Source organism: Polypterus senegalus, chromosome 15 (genome assembly GCF_016835505.1).
Source record: "Polypterus senegalus isolate Bchr_013 chromosome 15, ASM1683550v1, whole genome shotgun sequence".
Taxonomy (NCBI): domain Eukaryota; kingdom Metazoa; phylum Chordata; class Cladistia; order Polypteriformes; family Polypteridae; genus Polypterus; species Polypterus senegalus.
Genome location: NC_053168.1, coordinates 127,738,354 through 127,761,205, shown reverse-complemented (window position 1 = coordinate 127,761,205; position 22,852 = coordinate 127,738,354). Strand labels below are relative to the sequence as shown.

The window sequence follows — 22,852 nt, the reverse complement described above, 5'->3', positions numbered from 1 at the left end:
TCCATTTGGTATTTGAGGGGCCTGCAGGGTTCGGATTGTTTTCTCGAGTATATTACTTACACACATTTCCTTTAATCTGGCCTATCCGGTCACCCAGTCTCTGCCCTGTTCATCCAGGTTTACTTGTGGAGACTCGATATCATGAGGCGTGTTTGAATATGGTTGAGAGGAGGGCGGGACTTGACAAAATCTCACGGCCAAAGTCTCAACTCGAGGGACTCTTCATAAAAAGATTTTTTTTTCTATAATAGATATGTGCCTCAAAACCTCACCGGGCCTCCTTCATGTTCCACATTCAGTAGGTCTGATGATTCGTGTCTTTGAAAGCTCGTAACCCAACCTCTTTTTCTCCCCCAATCTGTGCCACGTGGCAGCCACTTCGCGGCTCTGCTGTTCGTGTTGTGAAGAGGGGGGCTGAACGCATCTCAAGGAGATGTGGTTGCTCCTCCTGACACCCCCTCTTAAACGGTGAAACAATGGCAAACACATCTTACCTCCTCTTTGCTCGATCAGCTGCTGGCTTGCTGCTGCCGTGATGCGTGATCAGCATTTCGCGTGGCACACTTCTTTCATATCACCTACGTCCATATATTCGATCTCTTTTTGTTTTTACCTTTTCATCAATATCGCATTGAATTTTGATTCCGTGTTTGGAATTACATCGTGACAACGCAACGCACAACTGCCCTTGAGTGAATATTGTTTTCTTTCTTTCTCTCTACAAGAAATGTGTCTGACTTCCCCACGCAGGATATTTCATAATCTCTTTGCATAAACTCTTGTCATCTCACGGGATTGTCTCCGAGAGAATCGCGTCTCGTCTCCTTCCAAGATTTTTTTTATAATGGAGCGATATACAGGGTGGTCCACATCTAACTATGCAAATCCAGATCGTCTGGATGACTTTGATTTATGCGGGGATGATTCCAGTTCGGTGCGAAGGTGATTCTTCATGTCGTCAGTTCGCACACTTCTCGATGGTCTGGGATTCTTCGGGCAATTTACTATGCAATAAACTTAAGTTATAGTGCAATGAAAATTGCATAATTAGATCTGGACCACCCTATATGTGTATATGTATGCATCAGGAATGACACGGGAATGGAGGACTGGCCTCCAGAGTATCCAAGGGTCGAACACAACTAAGTGAGGAGGAGGAGGAGTAATATGCATGTATTATTTGTGCCCTGATTATCAAGGTTCCTCCTTATCTGAAGCAAATCTCTAAGTGTAGTACGCTACTTTTCTTGTAACTCTTTGCCATTAACACTGCACTTAGTGAGTAAATACTATACATTTAACTTTGATTGTACCGAGTGTGTGTTTGAGGGGCATGGTGTCTCACCAACTGCACTGTTGCCAGTATGTCGCCGGGGTTGACTGTTTACACATGCTCTACAGTTTTGTTCTCTTAAGATTTCTTGTGTTTCTGCATTTGAAAGTGCTGTGGCTCAGCAATGAGCGCTTTGTGGCATGAGCTAAACCAGACTTCCATCTGTCAGCTGTGCAAAGCCCATCTCTGACTAGTTTGAGTGATGCGCTTTCTGAGTGACATCAGGTGATCGATCTCTCTCTCTCTCTCTCTCTCTCTCCAGTGTCACCCACTACACTTCACCCATTAACAGTGCAAATCCCACCCAAATCCAGGGCCATCATTAACGTAAGGGCACAATGGGCACTGGCCAAGGGCCCATGAGGTTTCTGATGCCTATGTATGTTTCTGTTTTGCCGTCAAAACCGCGGTCCCAGTTCACTTCTTTCCCAGGTGGGCTGTGATGCTGGTGACACGGCTCTGCCAAAATCTGCAACTGAATTGCTGTGCACTCCCACCACGAGGCATCTCGGCTGAAAAATATTTGCCCTGTGATGAGCCTCCAAAGTATTTTCTCTAGTTGCATAGCCAACCGAAATAGAATTGTCAACGAGTGAAGAATTATTGACTTTGGCTCATGGATTTGTCAAATAAAACGTGTTTTGTGATGCACTGAGGGGTCTCTGCTAATTTATCCACATGAAGGTACATAACAGCCTAATCCTGCAGTTCTCAGAGGAAAGTGCGGTTAAAATAATTCATATTTGTTGATTTAAAGTACTGCGGTGTAGTAATTGTAGTACATTGTATTTTTTAAATTACTTGTAATTGTATTTGTAGCAGTAATTGTATAGTAAAGTGCTGTTGCCTCTTGGATCCAACATCTCGGACACTTTGTGGAGTCTGCACCTCTTGGGCACTCTGGTCTTCCGCACATCCCAAAAGAGATGCCCTTCAGCTGACTCTAAGTTGGCACCTTGTTATGGTGCCACGCTGTTTCCTTTCTCTTGCTCAGTGCTGCCTCCAAGTGGCCATTAGTTGGTATCAAGTAGGTTTCAGAATTATGGGATGCAAGAGAAGTGTTTTAGATGGGTGGGATAGTAAGACGACGATTGGCACTCGGAGGAGCAGGAGGCTGGTCGTTGTTGTGGTGGAGTTATCACTTTATCCTGTCGTCCATGAGGGTGCTTCTTCTGGGGGAGAGCTCTGGTTTTCTTCCACATCCCAGAAACCAGTCGAGTGGGGTGACTGGTGGGTATGGCTGTACACTGGTGTGCTATTCAGGGTTGCTTCCAGCCTTGAGCTTCTTGTGAGCATTAACTGAGTGAAACGGATGAAGGAAAATGGAAGGATGGATGGGTTTTAGATTTTAGTTACCCCATTCAGATTTATGGTGGCACCAATTTATGGGAGGAACAGCAACCTGCATTGGAAGTTCTTTTTATCAAAGGGTTTGTCTGCACAGAAAACTACAGAAAGGGGACATTTTAATTGGCGGTTTTTTGATGATTGCGCCATTAATCGAGCAACAGATGGACCCAGTGGCACCCAGTAGAAAGTGAGAGAACCGAAGGTGGAGAACGGCGCCAGCAGGAAGCGGCGCTCGCCGCCATGCCACCTGCCTCCCAAGTGTAATGTGTTATGCCTCATTTCCACTCTAAATTACAATAATTTTCTCCATGTGAGGCATTGTTTCTAATATCTTTAAAAAGTGTACCGTGCATGTTGGTGCCTTTTCAACATCATAAATTACAGGCTTTCAACTGATTTTTGAAAGTCTAGGTAACAGCAAGAGAAGAGTTGCTTAATGTTAATAAAGGTAAATAAGACTTGGAAGCCACCGCTGATTGCTGTTTTAGGAAAAATGCTGCCAGCTCAGCCCTGTTTGAGTCCCCTCTCTCAACTCGCATCACAGAACCGAGCGCTCGCACAACTCCTTTCATGAGGCGTGCGTCGTGGGCACAAAGGCTGCAAACGGGGGGCCGCTTCCCCTCATTATTGCTTTTATCTGTTGGTACCGTTTGTCATAAAATAAGCCACTCTGATCGCAAAATGGAAATGACCCCGACGAGGCGTGTGAAACCATCTGTAAAGAAAACCCCAAAAAAGAAAGGCAAACGCCAAGTTAAACACTTACTCTCGGATGTGTTTCAAATTCTCCAATACAATGGAGTCCTGTCCAGAGGGGGCTCCAGCCAGTTAGCCTGACCCACCTGTGATCCTAAGCATGAAAAAGTCGAACCTTAACATAACCGAACACTGCCAGGCCTACTTAAGGCAATTCACAGCTTGATACTGCGACTCCGCTCTGGGCTTGGTGCCACATAAGAACTCTCTGGGCCAGTATATAGTCGTCCGTTAACCCAACCGGCATCTCTTTGGGGACTTGGAAGGAGAACCTGAAGAACAATCCACAAAGACTTGGGGAGAACATCCAACCAGAAGAGGATTTGAATCTGGGGTGCTGACCGGGGCCACCCTGTCAAAGCAAAACGTACAAATGAAATACTGCGTCGTCCTGTTATTATTATGGCCCACTGGCAGTGGTCATTATTAATGTGGTGCTCTCGCTAACCAGTTTCTTAAGATGGCGCTCTTCATTGTACTCTACTCCTAATTTTAGTTTTTATTATGATGACCTCACAATTTAAGATGATTGCATTGTTAAATGAAGATCTGAGGTTTGCATAAAATTGATTTTATTTTTTTTGATGTTGCACATTAAGATACCACTCTCTGTACTAGTACTGATAGAGGTCTGATCTATCTATCTATCTATCTATCTATCTATCTATCTATCTATCTATCTATCTATCTATCTATCTATCTATCTATCTATCTATCTATCTATCTATCTATCTATCTATCTATCTTTATCTCTATCTTTCTATCATAAATCGTGATGTTAGTAAATAGTTGTGGATTTTTTTATTCTTCTTCTTCCTTAAAGAATTGGAACATGCATTATTCACGTTAATTTTAATCAAATTAAAAGTAATACAAATCTAGGAAGTAAATTTTACTCTTAAGTGTTTTAACTTCACTATTGTAATGTGACATGAATTGTTCACATACTAATTTTAAAACATAGTGTGTTTTTTTTTTTTTCTTTCCTCTTAAAATTCAACAAGTTGTTCCCTGGCTATTTTATATAAATAAGTGAAATATGCATTTTTTAGATTTTATTTTTGTCATCTTAATTAACACAGCACAACTTACATTGTTCCCTGGCTATTTTATACACATATATTTTGGTTTTATTTTCTTAGTTTAACTTCATTAAAGTAATACAAAGTAAGTCATTTACATACTAATTTATACAAATAGTGCATATTTTCCATTGTTTTATTTTTTTTTTTCTAAACTTAGGTGTTTTGTATGCTAATTTATAAAAAGTGTGTATTATATTTTTGTTCATTTTTTTTTAATTGCCTTAAAGAAATAAAACAAGAATTTCATGTTCTTATTTCTACAAAATAAGCGTATTTTTTTTTTATTTTCTTAACTGTTTTTTTTTTTTTTTAAACTTAAAGTAGCCCAGCAAATGTAGTTTGCACACTAATTTGTATAAATAAGCCGCTGCTTTGACGGTTTCACCGACTTCCCAAATCTTAGACTCAATTACATTGTTCTGAATAGTGAACTCATCTGTAGGTTTATTCTGAGTTTTTTAACTTCTCTAAAGAATTGGAAGGCAAGTTCTTGAGGTGCTAGATTATACAAACACAGTGTATTATTCATATTATTATTAGTAGTAATAGAAGTAGACTTTGTGTAATTATAATTCATCCATCCATCCATCCTCTTCCATTTATCTGAGACCGTGTCGCTGGGGAGCAGCTTGAGCAGAGATGCCCAGACTTCCCTCTCTCCGGCCACTTCTTCTAGCTTTTCTGGGGGAGTCCCGAGGTGTTCCCAGGCCAGCCGAGAGACAGCATGTCCTGGGTCTTCCCCGGGGCCTCCTTCCGGTTAGACATGCCCAGAACACCTCACCAGGAGGCATCCTGATCAGATCCCCGAGCCACCTCATGTGACTCGTCTCGATGCGGAGGAGCAGCGGATCTACTCTGAGCTCCTCACCCTATCTTTAAGGGAAAGCCCAGACACCCTGCGGAGGAAACTCATTTCAGCCGCTTGTATTCGTGATCTCGTTCTTTCGGTCACTACCCATAGCTCATGACCATAGGTGAGGGTAGGAATGTAGATCGACTGGTAAATTGAGAGCTTTGCCTTACGGCTCAGCTCCTTTGTCACCACGACAGACCGATGCAGAGCCCTCATCACTGCAGATGCCCCACCGATCCGCCTGTCGATCTCACGCTCCATTCTTGCCCCACTCGTGAACAAGACCCAGAGATACTTGAACTCCTCCACTTGGGGCAGGATCTCGAGAGGACACTCCACCCTTTTCCGGCTGAGGACCATGGTCTCGGATTTGGAGGTGCTGATTCCCATCCCAGCATTATTATAATTAATTTATTCTTAACTAGCTGTGCTACCTGTCTAAAATGGGTTGAAATCTGAGTAATCAACGTAGATCTCCGTGCGAACGTTTGCATTGCACTATGAATTGAAATGTAGTTTGTAATGCAGGCAGTAATCCGCCGAATTGCATTTTTCATTCCAACAGATGGTGCGTCACAAAAGTTTGTAGTAATAAAATGCATAACTGCAAACGTTTATGAATTGCCATCTGTTGGAATGACACATGCAGGGCAGAAGTCTGTTACATGCCATCTGGGATGGGATTTGTAAAAGCAGTGTTAACGTTGGTGATGCGCCACCTGTTAGAACAGCATTTCTCAACCTCTAAATATTTGCGACCCGAGTTTTCATAACCGTTTTAATCGCGCCCCCCCTAACGTTTTTTTTTTAAAGGAGCCCACTAATACCAATTTCTTTTTTTAATTAATGACATAGATGCATATTTTATTATACCTACTTCACTTTTATCGACATTCATCTAACTCTCTAGATTTATTTTTCTAGTATCAGAATGTAGTTTTAAGTTCATTTGTTTTGGTTTCAATAGATGTATTTGTCATATTTTCGAGTCTTGTTTTTCATTTTTTCACATCTTCGCGCCCCCATAGGGTGGTCCGCCCCACAGTTTGAGAGCCACTGGGTTAGAATGACAAATTCAATGCCTACCTGTATTATTACTGCAGTTGTTTTTTGTGCCATCTGTTGTAATGACAGTGATGGCACCTAAACGGACAAACCGATGCACAGACACTTGTAACTTTAATGAAGGTGGGATTTTTTTCCAGCATTAAAGGATAAAAGATCACATACTTTGCTCACCTTGGTTTTCTTTTTAACACCCATTTTTTTTTTATTTTTCAAACTATTTTTACCATCTGAGTACAGAAATAAAAAATCTAAAATCCAATAAGGCGACAGTGTCTTGGCTGACCCCGCCATTACTACTTGCCTTTCTGAAAGCAATTGCGTCTTGTTCGCGGAGTCCAGCTCATTGATTTGATTTTATCTTCTCGGGTGATTCACTGATTCGGTGCTTTATTTCCATCTCCTTAAGAGATTTAGAATTCCACAGCACTCTTCTTTCTCAGCTGAATTAGTGTTTCAAAGGACTAAATGCATCCATCCATTTTCTGGGCCCACTTATCTGGAGAAGAGACCCCTTGGATCAAATCCGAAGCGATCACTTGACAGTCAAATAACTGAAAATGACATTTCTTAATCCTCATTAGAGTGGCTTGTGAGAATCTCCAGTTGGACTAAATGGGGTCAGAAATTGATGGATCAATTTAAATAAGCCCCCCATAACCCCCCCCTTCACCATCTCCCACATACACAACTAGATTTCCGATCAGCTCAATTCAATTTAGTGTTTTTAAATGCTCTGCCACTTAAGAGCCTGCCATGCTCTGTTAATCGTCACACAGATGAGATGGCTTCAACCCTTCAGGGGTCCAAATCGACTGGCAGAGGGACATGCTCCACGATTCTACAATTCCCAGCATGCCCTCTGGTTGGCCATGGGTATATATACCTGTCCCCAGAGATGTTGCTGCCTAGTGGTTTGGGGGAATAATATAATAATGCCCGGGCCGGGTAATGTTTCCTCCAATGGATCTCGTCAGGATGCCAGCATACCCATTCTTGTCATGCCATCTTAAACCCTCAATTTCTGTCAGGCAGGGGACCTCCTGACTCTTAAGTCCATTTTCTTCCTGTGCTTCCCAGCCAGGCATAGGAAGGGAAGTGAATCCAGCAGGATGCCTGCATTACAACAGGTCCGTGTGTGCGCCTTCCTAAAACGATGTCAGTCAGTTCAGTTGGACACAAGTGGAGGCCCATCAAGTTCTAGAAACATCTCACGGAGATTTAAGGCAAGCAGGAGGCACCGGAGCACAAGCTGCAGTTCCACAGCTCAGGGTCTGAATACGTCTGCGAAGGACGTTGTTCATTAATTTGCAGTCCTTTACTGAAAACCCGTCGTCACTATTGAATTTACGCTAATGGGCCAGAATACCCCATTCATTGTCGTGTCGATTTTTCATTTGAAAATTTTTAAAACCAGGCTTTTACCAGACTTGCAACCCCATCTTGTCCTTCTGAAGGTCTTCAAGACCCTAAGACGATCGGTGAGGGTACCCTCTTTGAGAATCGATGCTCGGCATCATTGACGATTGTTTAGTCAGCTGGTGGAGGCCCACCACAGCACACTTTGCAAGCCATATGTGACCTAATTCCTGTTAAATACGTTGGTGACTCGTGACGCAACCACAGGAACCCGCTAGCCAGAATTTAAAAAACTAAAAAACAGACATAAAACTGTGTAAACCAAACCACTCCTATCAATGGCTTCGTGCGTAAGAGATGAGAAGATGCTGTTGGAGGATGGACTTCATGTTGATGGTTCCACCCTTCTGGCCCGTACCTTCCATTTTCTGAAGGCAACTTTTCTGTTAGTGAGCCACAATGAAGGGAGGGTTGGTTGGACATCTTGAGAGGTGTGTGTGTGCTTTTCCATCATGGGTGTAATGTCGACAGCTAAGTCGCATTAGAGCAGTGGTCTCCACCTCTTTCCAAGTAGCTCGCCAAAGGGTTAATGAATCCTACATAAATTTGAAAACTTGATTAGTCAAACTTGGGGTGGGCGATCTTTCCCAAAAAATCATATCACGATCCACAATTTAAATTGCAATCTCTCGTTCCAAGGTGGCAGACACTTAAGAGAATATCCGGACTCAAACAATTTATTTGAAATATCAAACAAAGTTGAATTCAATTGTTCTCTCATTTGCTAGCTGAGCGGAGTCAAGGACTGCGCCCCGAAGCTGGTGAGGGAGGAGACGCCCCCTCGGCCCACCGCCTCTCTCTTGGATTTGTGCAAATAAATCGGTGCCACAAGCAAACTACGATACATAGCGAGATGAGAGAAGTGGCAAAATCAACCGGAACGCTCAAGAAAGTTATAGAGAGAAACCCAATCTAAACCTGTTGCGTAGTTCTCTCGTGAAAAGCGGACGGACAGACAGAGAGACATTGGATTTTCTGTATTATACAGCATCTCACAAAAGTGAGCACAGCCCTCACATTTGTGTAAATATTTGATTCTATCTTTTCATGGGGCAACACTGAAGATACGACACTTTGATCCAATGTCCAGTAGTCCGTGTGCAGCTTGTATCACAGTGTCAATCTGCTGACCCCTCAAAATAACTCCACGCACGGCCATTAGTGTCTCAAAAGTGAGTCCACCCCTAAGTGAAAAATATCCAAATTGTGCCCAATTAGCCATCTTCCCTCCCCAGTGTCATGTGACCCGTTGGTGTTAGAAGGTCTCAGGTGTGTTTAAATTTGGTGTCATCGCTCCCACACTCTCTCATACTGGTCACTGGAAGTTCAACGTGGCACCTCATGGCAAAGAACTCTCTGGGGATCTGAAAAAAAGAATTGTTGCTCTCCTTAAAGATGGCCGAGGCTATAAGAAGATGGCCAACACCCTGAAACTGAGCTGCAGCACGGTGGCCCAGACCACACAGCGACAGGTTCCACTCAGAACAGGCCTCGCCATGGTGCCCGTGCTCAGCATCCTATCCAGAGGCTGTCTTTTGAAAACAGCCGTATGAGTGCTGCCAGCCTTGCTGCAGGAGTCAGCCTGTCCGTGCTCAGACCATACGCCCGTCGCACGTGGCATCAAATTGGTCTGCATGGCTGTCGTCCCAGAAGGAAGCCTCTTCTAAAGATGACGCACAAGAAAGACAAGCAGACTAAGGACATGGATTACTGGAGCCACGTCCTGTGGTCTGATGAGACCAAGATGAACTTATTTGGTTCAGATGGTGTCACGCGTGTGTGGCAGCAACCAGGTGAGGAGTACAAAGACAAGTGTGTCTTGTCTACAGTCCAGCATGGTGGTGGGAGTGTCACGGTTTGGGGCTGCATGAGTTCTGCTGGCACTGGGCATCTCCCATCTTCCGTCCGGGAGCCCTTGAACCCGTCACCGTTGGTAATGTCCCCGATGAGCACGGCAGTGAGGCACAACATAGCATAGGGATGGTGTAAAAGTGCAAAGTGGTTTTATTAAAAACATCAATAAAAAGAAACCGTGTTCAAATAAATAAAGTGCATTGCCTCCAAAGTCATTAAATAAATAATCCATAAAAACGGAGGTGAAATTGTGGAGGTTAAAAAATCCAATAAATAGGGAAAAAAAAACAACAATCCTTTAAAATGAGGTTAAAACAATGCTGGAAGCAGACTCCTTTAAAAACAACACAGCCCGGTGTCGTCTTTTATCTGGCGGCTCTCCTGCTTCTCCCATCTGGGCCCTGGAACAGGAGAGTCGCCCTACCAGCAGCTGACCTTCTTTCCGCTCCGCTGGTCTGGAGGCCTCCTGATCGCTGGCTTCGGTCGCACACTCTCCACACCGAGACTTGGCTTCCCTGGCGAGCAGAATGCCCACATCAGGGAATTCACTGCCCAAGTCTCCCAACTCCCGCTGCCTTCTTGGCCTTACGCGGCCAGCCATCCTACTACCGGTCACTCCTGCTCCTTAGTATGCTGAGCAGGGAGCGACCACTACCAACTGCTCTAGGTGTCGGCCAAACACCCCTGCTAGGGCTCAACTGTCCAGCTGCCAGCGTGCGAGCCTTCGCTCACTCGCACCGGCTCTCTCTCCACGCTGCTCTCCTGCAACCTCCGTCTTTCTTCTTTCTCCCCCTTTAGCCGCCTTGCGCTTCTATTTATGAAGAGGACGTGGCAGCTGTAGCAATCGGCAGCTCCTGGGAACAATCCCGGATGTGGACGGTTTCTCACCTGTGCACTTAGGTGAGAAATGCCCACAACACGAATTCCCCTGGAACTGCTTCAGCCACTCGACCACCATGCCCCCTCGCTAAGCTGCAAGCACGGCGATTTATTTATTTAAAATTGGCCTCTGACGGGAGCTATGGACCTGCTATACCACAGAGTTACAATTCATTGAGGGAACCATGAATGCCAACATGTACTGTGACAATACTGAAGCAGAGCGTGATCCCCTTCCTTCGGAAACTGGGCTGCAGGGCAGTATGCCAACATGAGAACGACTCCAAAAGAAAGCTAAAGAAAATCGGGGTAAAGGTGCTGGTCTGGTCAAGCACGTCTCCAGACCTAAACCCTACTGAGCATCTGTGGGGCGTCCTCAAACGGAAGGTGGACAAGCCTGGTCTCTAACATCCAGCAGCTCCATGATGTCGTCGTGGAGGAGTGGAAGAGGATTCCAGTGGCATCCTGTGAAGCTCGTGTGAACTCCATGCCCAAGAGAGTTAAGGCAGTGCTGGAAAATGAATGGTGGGCAGCCACACAAAATATTGACACTTTGGGCACAATTTGGCCGTTTTTCACTTAGGGGTCTACTCGCTTTTGTTGCCAGCAGTTTAGACATTAATGGCCGTGTGTTGAGTTATTTTGAGGGCACAGCAGATTGACACTGTGATACAAGCTGCACACGGACTACTGGACATTGGATCAAAGTGTTGTATCTTCAGTGTTGTCCCATGAAAAGACAGAATCAAATATTTACACAAATGTCAGGGCTGTACTCGCTTTTGTGAGCTACTATGTATTCGTAAACCTTCAAACTAATGTGCAGTTAAAGTCTCATTTCTGGAGCTTAGTAGAGTCCGATAACTAAGAATCTTCACCAAGCAGCTCTGAAAATGTCTGCATACCTCGGTGAGTCTGACATGGCTGTCCTGAAATCAAAGTTCAGAACAAGACAGACAGACGAACATTGAAAGGACTCCAGCCGAGTGAACCTGAGGGGCTCCACTCCACCACACCCCTCAGTGCCAGTCATCTGACGAGCTGAAAACCACATCACACATGCGACTGGACCTGTGAATAAAGTGACACGGGACAAAATGACAAAGGAATACGTCTGATCTGCGGATTTGGAATTGCATTGCTTGGTTTTGACAGCATTCATGTTTTCATTTGTCTTTGCCATAGACATAGAAAATGCACTCGCAGACGAACTCCAATATTTTTTTATGATGTTTTAAATCAGGGGTGTGCAAAGTCATTCCTGAAGGGCCGCAGTGGCTGCAGGTTTTTGTTCCAACCCAGTTGCTTAATTAAAAAAAAAATCCTTGTCAATGATTTAATTTCAGGGCTCGATAGTGCTTTAACTCTGCCATGTCGGGTCATTCTCATATCCTAGATATTTTTTCCTTTCTAAGGATATCATCCAAATGATTTGAAGTCTAAAACAGATGAGTAATTCTCAGTCATTCACTTTTTTCTCTTCATTTTCTTTCCATGTATTGAATTAAACCAAACAGTGCACGATAAACACACGCAGGTGTAAATGGAAACCAGCTTAATGGAGAAATGCTGAATTTCTTTTGTCATTTGCATCTGATTGCTAATAAGGGTTGATTAGAAACCAAGACTACAGCTGTTTAAGACTAAAATAAGCAATAAGGGTTCAAAATCTAAACAAGTGAGACAACTAAAATGAAGCCGAAGTGTTACTTGAGCAATAAGGGCTTCTTATGAAGCAACTGGGTTGGAACAAAAACCTGCAGCCACTGCGGCCCTCCAGGAATGACTTTGCCCACCCCTGTTTGTTGTGGACACCAACCTTTTGTAAATGTTCAGGTAAAACGAGTGCATTCAGTTTGCTTGGATTGAAATAATCTATGAGAAGAAACGTAAGAAAACTTGAGGAGCTTTCGGCCATTTTTATTTTGTAAAAGTAGCTCTCGGGGTTGGCTGCCTTAGACGACCTTTCCAGTGATTTTTTTTTTTTCCAGTTGCCCCCTTCATTTACCTTATCTTAGCGAGCTGGAGGCCATTGGTCAGTCAGATCATGGGAATCGCCCAATAAGTAAGACCAGTTAGCCCGCCCCTCCAACCAAACGGGTCTGATTTTTGTCCTAGCCAATCGCAGACTGCTTGTGTGCAGGAGTTGAGAGTGCGGCCGCTGAAGTTGAAAACGGGAGATAAACCCCAATTTAAAATAAAAAGCAATTTCTTTATTCTTGGTGAGTCAAAGAGGTTGCCTCCAACTGCCAGCTCAATTTGCCACATGCAGCAGCCGGTCAGATCAGACAGCCTGCAAGCAAGAAGGAGAGACTTCCTTTTAAAACTCAAGTTTGTTGACAATAATACAAAAAAAAGAAGAAAAAGGAAACCTAGCAGTGAATCTTGAGGTTTTACATAAATCACAATAGCTTGCGACTCCCTGAATTGGGATGTGCGCATTGCTTCTTTCAGATAAAGAGGTTATCAGGGCACTCACAGTTTTAAGAAATATGCTCAAATAATTTTAAGCAAGAATTCAGAAACTGTCCCACTGATTTATAATGTCACAGGGTGCTCTGTTAGTATCAAGAGGTCAGCATTTTCTCATGAAAGAAGGCGAGTTTTTAGTCCCTTATCCTGTGCACAAGCTTAATTCTTTTTCTATCTAAATGAAGAACAAATCCTATAGAAATAATGTATCATAAAGCTCTCTGCAGCATGATTAATACAAAATACAGTACTTGGAAGTGTGAAGTAACTACTTATAATCATTCCAGTTAATGTCTGTTTTTTTTCTCTTAAGAGCCAATGAGTATTCAGCTGAAAGTACAAATGTAGCGATGAGGAATAAGGAGTAGGCCTTTGCTGAACGTCACAAATAGAAGAGAAGCTCGTCTGTCTGTGGTCTCATATTTCACATACCATAACAGAATGGAAAAAAAAAGTAGAAATAAAGGTCTGCTGTTAACTCGTATGTCGCCAATCCCATCAGGCGGCACGCTATTGGCTGTCAGAAAAAGGGGCGAGCACAAGTGTGCCCGATGATCAACAATCGCTCAGTAAATGTGATATGGTAGTCTGACACGACAAAACGTCACATCGTGTGACATCGGCTTAAGCAACCCCATTGATTCATTGGCATGTGGGCCAGCATGGAGGCCATCGCAGCTTCTATACGTGAGGCGGACAAACGCGTCTCTTCTCAAACGAAGTTAATTTTTCATTAGCCTGCGTTACACTGGAAACATAAACCTGGTCAACGTGAACTTAAAGGCCTGAAGTGTGAGGGATGATTGCCTTTTCATGGCACTACCAAAGTGAGCGAACCCAACTGCCTTTTTATTTCGCGTAATTACACGGTGTAAACAAATGATATCAATCAGAATTACGGAGGGAGAGAGAAAGAAAGAGCAGCCTGACAATAAATAATCACATTTCCATAAGCGATCAGCCCTTATTTATTTATTTATTTTTTTCTTTAAAAGCTGTGTGTGATTTTATTTGATCAAAATCAAAAGACCCCTGCTGCGTTTCTAATGAATGTTTGTTCTTAATGGTGGGACTTGTTAGAATATATATTGCGTACTGCGTTTTAAAAAGCAAAATGAGCAAGGAAGGCACCGCTTTGATCGGAGATGATGTGCCGCCTGAGAAGGGTGCAGTCCTGGAGACGATCATCCATATCCGGTTATGCCCCCCTCTCAGCTAAAGGGCTGATAATCAAAGGAGGAATGGCAGAAACAAGAATTCAGATAATAAATTACAATAATAAGGACAGGGGAGAGATGACCTAAGAGCGGCCATTTGTAATCCGCTCAACTCCTCTTGAGGTTTTGGGCCCAAGTGATCAAAGATCTATTTATCACCGTGCGGTTGTGTTCTCAGTTAGTCTGCAGGTAAAGAGGTCCCTTAAACACAACCAGCCATGTTTTTGAAATTTTAGATATAGATGCCCCTTCACCACATCTGCCAGGGGATATGGGTGGGAACCCCAGTATCTTCCCCGGATGCTAAATGGCAGCCTTCCTGGGTTGCAGCGGTGCCTCTGACTCCCCCAGGGTTTCATGGGGGTTGCAGTTCTGTGCAGCACTGTGGGGTTCCCCAGGCACCACCAGGGAATGCTGCCACAGGAGTGGCTGGCCCCTTTTGGGCACTGGTTTCACCACACCCGGAAGTACAGGTGGATGTTGCCAATCAAACACCTGGAGTACTTCCTGGTACCCAATAAAAGGGAGCCAGAGTCAGGAGGAGGAGGACTAAGCTTGTGGACGGAGTGGTGGTGGTGGTGGTGGTGGTGGAAGAAGAGAAAGAGAGGAGTGTTTTGTGGTGTAGTTTGTGCCTTGGGACTGTGTTGTGGCTGGAGGGATTACAGGGATGATGTGCCCTCCAGCTGAAGAAAAAGAAGTCTTTTATTTTATATGTGCCTCCCATGTCATGTCTGTGCCAGGTCGGGCGCAATATAGCACCTTTTTATATATATGTGTGTGTGTGTGTGTGTGTGTGTATTGTAACAGAAGGACAAGAGAAAGGTTTGACAACTTACTCTCAGTGAAACCCTTTGACTGTCGTGTGTGTGTATAAAATAAATAAAATACAGGGGGTCCTCGCTTTACGACACAGTTCCGTTCCTACAACAGTGATGTAACCCGAATTTTGGTGTAAGTCGAAACACACCCTTACCTCACCTAACACATTTGCAAAATCGTAATTTACATAAAAACACAACTAAGCCAAAGGAAAAGGACATAAATACACTGTACTGTAGGAACAGAAAATGACAAAAAATGAGTGTAAAGCAATTCCTTCCCTTTATTCCTTCTGATCTCTTTACAATGTCTAATTTCACTTCTATCGTGATGGCTTTCCTCTTCGTCGATGCACTTCCATCTGAAGACTCTGACTTTCGTTTAGGTGCAACGCAAACTGAACACTTTCTCCGCGCACAGCCAAACTAGTTCGCCAACTCCCTCACTCGTACGCCGCGTTACTGCGTATTCTTCTGCTGCGCGCAACCAAACTAGTTCGCCACGTAGTCCGTAAGTATGACACTAATGACATAAGTCGAAACACTCACGTTTTTATGGGAGTAGGTGTTGTAAACTCGAAACGTCACATGTCGAGACGTTGTAAACCATATATATACTCAGCAAAAAAAGAAACGTCCTCTGACCTTTAACTGTTTTTACTTTCAGTAAACTTAATGTGTAAATATTTGTATGAACACTAAAAGAGTCAACACCATAAGACATCAACTAAAAATGTTTCACAATGTGTCCCTGAATGAAGGGAGGCTCAAAATCAAAAGTACCAGTCAGTATGTGGTGTGGCCACCAGCTGCTTGAAGTACTGCAGTGCATCTCCTCCTCATGGACTGGACCAGATTTGTCAGTTCTTGCTGTGAGATGTTATCCCACTCTTCCACCAAGGCACCTGCAAGTTCCTGGACATTTCTGGGGGGAATGGCCCTAGCCCTCAGCCTGCGATCCAACAGGTCCCAGACGTGCTCAATTCCTTCGATGATAAACACGAATCCGTCCATCACCCCTGGTGAGACAAAACCGTGACTCATCAGTGAAGAGCACTTTTTGCCACTCCTGTCTGGTCCAGCGAAGGTGGGTTTGTGCCCATAGGCGGCGTTGTTGCTGGTGATGTCTGGTAAGGACCTGCCTTACAACAGGCCTACAAGCCCTCAGTCCAGCCTCTCTCAGCCTATTGCGGACAGTCTGAGCACTGATGGAGGGATTGTGTGTTCCTGGTGTGACTCGGGCAGTTGTTGTGGCCATCCTGTACCTGTCACGCAGGTGTGATATTCGGATGTGCCGATCCTGTGCTGGTGTTGTTACACGTGGTCTTCCACTGCGAGGATGATCAACTGTCCTTCCTGTCTCCCTGTAGCGCTGTCTTAAGCGTCTCACAGTGCGGACATGGCAATTTATTCAGCATTCCTCATGCCTCCCTGCAGCATGCCTAATGCACGTTCACACAGATGAGCAGGGACCCTGGGCATCTTTCACAGTCGGTAGACAAGTCTCTTTAGTGTCCTGCGTTTTTAGAACTGTGACCTTAAATGCCTACTTTCTGTAAGCTGTTAAGGTCTTAACGACCATTCCACAGGTGCCTGTTAATTCATTGATTGTGGTTAATTGAACATGCATGGAAAACATTGTTTAAACCCTTTACAATGAAGATCTGTAAAGTTATTTGGATTTTTAAAACATTATTGTTGAAATACGCAGTCCTGAAAAAGGGACCTTTCTTTTTTTGCTGAGTGTGTATGTATGTGTGTATATATATGTATATGTATATATATGTATATGTGTATGTATGTATGTATGTATGTATGTGTATATATGTATATGTATATATATATATGTATGTGTGTGTGTATATATATATATATATATATATATATATACATATACATACATACACATATATATATATGTATGTATGTGTATATATGTATGTATGTGTATATATGTATGTGTGTGTGTGTATATATATGTGTATACACATACATATATATATGTGTGTATATATATATATATATATATATATATATATATATATATATATATATATATATATATATATATATATTATACAGAGCGAGGTAAAGATATGTGAGTCTGTGTCTCGCACGCCAAAGACTAGGCTGAATTTCAGTACTTTAGCAAAGCCAGTCTTGATGAAAGTGGCACTTCTGAGTAGGGGCTCAGTCTCCCTCAATCGCAGGTTCAGACATCTTGGTTTTGTAAGGGACCCTGGAAATGAGCGGGGCTTCCTGGACTGGTGAGAAACTGAGTTCACCCAGCTCCCGAACTGCAGATGGATGGACCAGGAACTTGGGTTAACAATGGTGCCCTCTCCCAGTGCGGAGTGGCATTGCTTAGCAGAGGAGAACCCCGAAGATGCCCCCTATTTTGCATGTGCTTGTAGGCAGTTAAGAAAAAGCAAGAGGTCAAGCTTTCCTGCTGTATGTACGTCTATTTTATGAGTGTGTGCAACACCGTATGCAAAAGGGTGTACATCAACAATGCATTCATTGTCATTTCCATCCAATTTATAACCAGTTTAGTCTTACAGGAGAAGGCACACTGGATGGCATGACAGTCCAACCAACAAAACTGAAGCTGCTCGAAGTGCCACCTCTGACTGATATATGAGAGTAACAAACCTGAAGCACGCAGGTCCTCCGTGGCTGTCATGGCTTTTTTCTTTTCCAGCCATTTTCTTAATAAGAGATTTTTTTTTTTCCCAGTATAATTAGATGACTTGCTTCCACTCTACATTTGTAGTCAAATACTCCGGAGTCTGTAATTTAGAAAAATGTGTATTGTCAATGTCTTTTCAGTCTCTACTCATTTTCTTTGTTTCAGTTCACTTGCTTGTTAATTGTTTCTTAAAGTAATCCATTCCGGTGTATAAAGCACACAAATCTTTGCTAAATTAATTAGAAAAACAAAACAAAGCCTAATGGGAATTTTCTGGCTTACACAAAGAATGGAGAAGTTGGAATGAGCTGGTTTAATCAAGGATCCGGGGCTGCACGCCTCTAGCCAGGCGGTTTGGGGAGCCCACCGTGTAACCAGGCCCACCCCAAACATGTTACTCCGCTCAGTCGGCGCGCCACTCAAGTGTTCCTTTGTAATTTCTTGTGCCATTTATTTAATTTACTGGATACCTTGTGAGAAAGGCGGTCCGGTGTTGCTCAGATTCCCACTGTTGACAGGACGGTGATTTATTTGTTATTGGTGGGGATCCCTGACCGCTCTCAGTCTTGGCCCGACTTGTACCACTCGCACAAAGAGACACGGATGAGCAGCAAATGAAATAAATTACTATGCGGTATATTGAGTGAAAGGAAAACACGAACAACAAATGAACAGCTAACTCTCCCTTTTCCTCACAATAATATTAAATACTAATGCATCAAAAAGAATCGAACGATAAACACCAATGACCCAGTCGATAAACAGTAGTGGATGAACTGGAATGGAGGAACAGACGACGATCCAGGGAAGAGCCGTCTGTAAGTAATGTAATAAACGGTCCTACCCGACCGCTAGTCCTGATGGATGGGGGGTGTTGGGCGCTCCCTCCGATGACCAATTCAACACACGACAGGCAGGCACGAGACACTCCATACATCCTTACAGGTTCGACGATCCAAGATAAAAACGATATTCCACAGGTGGTGTTGCAGACGAGACAGACGGGGGACCACAAACCCCCTTTACTGCTTAGCCGGCCCCCTTTTTAAGATTCCCAGCAGCCCCGCGTTCTCCTCAAATGTCCGATCAGGGTAATACCCTCGGGGCAGCTGGGAAATTGAGTCCTTTACGTTGGAGCGCTGCTACCACCTTAAACTGGACATTTGTGATTTTAAAAATAACAATGTGGAGGTTTCATATCTTTTGTGTTTGTGCAGCCATCCATTCATTTGTCCAAACTGTTGTGGAGCGGTGACGGCGATGTAGCACGCATCAAGTCCATCCGTGGGGCACCATTTCATCACGGGACGCACTCACGCTTGTGGCGGTATGACCTGACATCGATAACGTAACCAGATGAGCTGATAGATGGGGGCAAAACGCATGCTAAGCAGCGGGATGGTGCAAAGTGCTTAAGTGCTTTTATTACAAAACCAAATCAAAAGTGTCCAGAAAGTGCAGTTCTCAAAGTTCTTAAATAATCCTTAAAAACAATGAAACTCCAAGAGTTTAAAACAAGGCTAAAAATGAAACTAAAAGCCTCCAAACACTGGGTCATACAAGTCGAGCCCAACTCCTTCCACGTCTTCCAGCTCACCTATCGCTATGTTCCTCTCAGTCCTGACCCCCCGTCTTGGCTGCCTCTGTCGGCGTCTGCCAGAACGCTTGGGGTCAGTTTGTCCTCTCGTCATCCTTCATGCCCGTGTGGTCGTCCCTGTAGAGGATGGCCCCTCGATCGCACCTACTACTCGGCACAATCGGTGGGGAAAATCTGTCCCTGGAGTGTCGATCCCACGCTCCATTGTGGGACCCCTGACCGTGCTGCTCTCTCTTTTTGTCTAGCCGGCTGGCTTGTCCCCTTTTGATGCCCCAATGCCACACTCTCTTGTTCTGCAAGTCTCTCTCTCATTCTCGCTCTTTCCTGCGCCGGCTCCGTGTGTGCAGCGTCTCAATCACGCACTGCAGGAAGCCAATGAGGCGATTTGAGAACGATAACCCCTTCACGTGCAGGCACATCTCTCGCCCTGATCACCTCATCAACTCCACGCTATGGCGCTAGCACGCCCACCGAGACTGACACGACCAAACAGATTTATTAAAAACTCTGCCATTCTTTCGGAGCCGTGGGCCTGCCATATCACACGCGCACCTCGGTGACCAGTTGTGCCCTGCGGTGGTGTTATTGAATCCATTCATTTGTGATTTCACCAGGCTTCAGTGCACTACCCTGGTAGCTTTGCCACGTCCAGACAAACGGATGACACGTGAGTGTGTGCAACTGTAAAACTCCTGCGGGTGCTGATGACGACACATGTATTATCTGCGCATATTGCACATTTTTAGCAAAACAATGCTAACTGATCCAATGTTACGAAAAACACAGGTAAGCGTAAAGATTTGGTATTATTGAAAATAAATGTTGAGTTATGAATGCATTGGAAAAAGGGCAAAAATAAGACATCTTCATACAGTACATCCATCCATCCATTATCCAGCCCACTAGATCCTAACTACAGGGTCACGGGGGGTCTGCTGGAGTCAATTCCAGTCAACACAGGGCACAAGGTAGGAAGCAAGCCCTGGGCAGGGCGCCAGCACTCCACAGGGCACGCACACACACACACACACACACACTAGGGACAATTTAGAATTGCTAATCCACCTAACCTGCTTGTCTTTGGACTGTGGGAGGAAACCCATGCAGACACGGGGAGAACATTCAAACACCACATAGAGAGGACCCGGGAAGTGAAACCGGATCTCCTAACTGTAAGACAGCAGCACTACCCACTGCGCCACCCTGCTGCCCTCATACAGTACAAAATGACTGCCCTAAGATGGCAACACATTGCCCGGCAGGAAGAGGTGGGTCCAGGTGGGCCGGACACCAGTAGTGATGTCAGAGATGGTAGGGCTGTCAATCATCCGGACTGTAGATGGGAGGAAGTGAAATGGTATTAGTAAACAGTGCCATGTAGTGGATCGGTGAGGAATTACAACCAGCAGAGCCTTCACGCTGTCCCCACGTGTGTGTGACACCAGTTATAACTGATGTGCTGCACTGTGTCCTCCCATTGGCAGGTTAGTTTACTGCATGATGTCTTGTCTATTTGCACTGTATTGTGTCCATTGTCTTATTTCACTCCATTTGTACCACGTACTCCGTATTTGGATGAGATGACAATAAACTTGGAGATTGCTTAACTGTTTCCAGTGTAAATATCTTACACTTCACCTCTAATGCTTTAGGGTGCATTTTAGGCACTATATACAGAGAGGTTTACTTGGTCTATCAATAATTCTGTTACTCCAATCTATTTTAAAGGCTGCAAATTCAAAATTCCCAGAGTGCTGTAGCTCTGCCCGCCGTAAAAAGGCCTGGTGAAGCTGAATGCCCACCTGAGCAGGACCGCCGGTCCACAAGTAACCCCCTCGTTTCCTTTTCATCATTGTGTTTTCTGAATTGTCCCCTAGGTGATGACGATTCATCCATCAGACTAAACTCAAGTACAGAAATGAAATGTCGGATTCTATTCAGCACAGACACTTTGGCACATTTCGGCGCCCGCTCAGGCTGATTCAAAGCACTATGGTTTTTTTTTTTTTTTATGTGAATTTGCTGTTCATTGTTACCGAAATAAATAGCCCCTTTCTGTTCATCTTTAAAGTGCCAATTTCACCTTGCTTTGTTGATCTATAAGCTATTTCAGGCTCTAAGTGCCATTGTCATTTTCTTAACTTTCGGTGTCAACTGTCTCAACAATGGGATGTGATTGAAAGTGTGCCTTGAAGGTTTCTTTTTTCATGTGTGTTTTTTTTTTTTTCTTTCTTTCGTTCCTTCATTTCAGTTTGTTCTCTTCACTACCTGTTTGCTTGGGAGCATTTCTGGTAATTGCCCATTTGGGAAAATTCCAATAAAAAAAGAAAAGAGAACTGAATGCATTACTTCACAAAATACTTGCAAAAAAAGTCCCCAGATCATTCAGATGTTGTGCAAGATTTGCAGTGGTTAAATATCATGTTCCTGAAGGACCGCTTACTGCAAGACTTTTTTTATTTTTTATTCAATAATGAATGACACAAACCCTGCGACTGCAGTACGGTGGCACAGGGCTTAGCACTGCTGCTCTACGTCTTTAGATTCTTTTCTTTAGATCTCACACCCGGTTGGTTTCTGTTATAAGGCTGCAGCAGAAAATGGGGGCATGAATGAGTAGGCCTCCAAATCCCACCAGTCAGGCCAGGGGCTCAGATTTTGGAAAAAAAAGAGGTCAAAAATGTGCCATACGCAGCTTTCTGTGCAATGGGCAGGATTCGTAAAAGAGAACCTGATTGGAGAATTTGCGTATATTTATGACAACTCTGACCCATGAGTGCGCAACACTTTGGAGAAACCGTGAAATGATGACACCATCGATTAAGCAGGAGAAATATTGGGTGGTTAAGATCTAATTATGCAGATCCAGATCGTCTGGATGACTTTGATTTATGTGGTGACGATTCCAGTTCGGCGCAAAGACGATTCTTCATGTCATCTGTTTGCACACTTCTCGATGCTCCGGGATTTTTGGGCGATTTTCTATGCAATAAACTTAAGTTATAGTGTAATGAAAATTGCACAATTGGATCTGGACCACCCCATACAACTGTCGCATCCGTGCTCATAGGGGACGGCTAAAGGGCCCTAGTGACTGCAGTTCTACCTCCAATCCAGGGGGTGGCGCTGTGTCCTTTCTCTCTCTCGCGCTCCCTCTGCAGACTGGTTGATTGATGGCTAGGACACCTTTGATGTTTCTTCCGTTGTAACCGTTCCAGTGTAACAATGTTTTGGAAATTTGGGCCCCTTTGTACCATTTCAGCATCATTTAAATGCCGCAGCCTACCTGAGTGTTGTTGCTGACCACGTCCATCCCTTTATGACCGTAGTGTACCCATCTTCTGATGGCCAATTCCTTTAAGATAACGCACCATAACACACATCTCAACTCCTCTCAAACTAGTTTCCTGAACATGACAATGAGTTCACTGGACTCAAGTGGCCTCCACAGTCACCCAACCTCCA

The 22,852-nt window shown here is 44.1% G+C and overlaps 1 protein-coding gene across 1 annotated transcript in view; it reads left to right on the top strand.

Annotated features, from left to right (window-relative positions):
• csmd3b (CUB and Sushi multiple domains 3b) overlaps positions 1 to 22,852 on the top strand; it is a 1,150,768-nt gene that overhangs the window by 376,105 nt on the left and 751,811 nt on the right.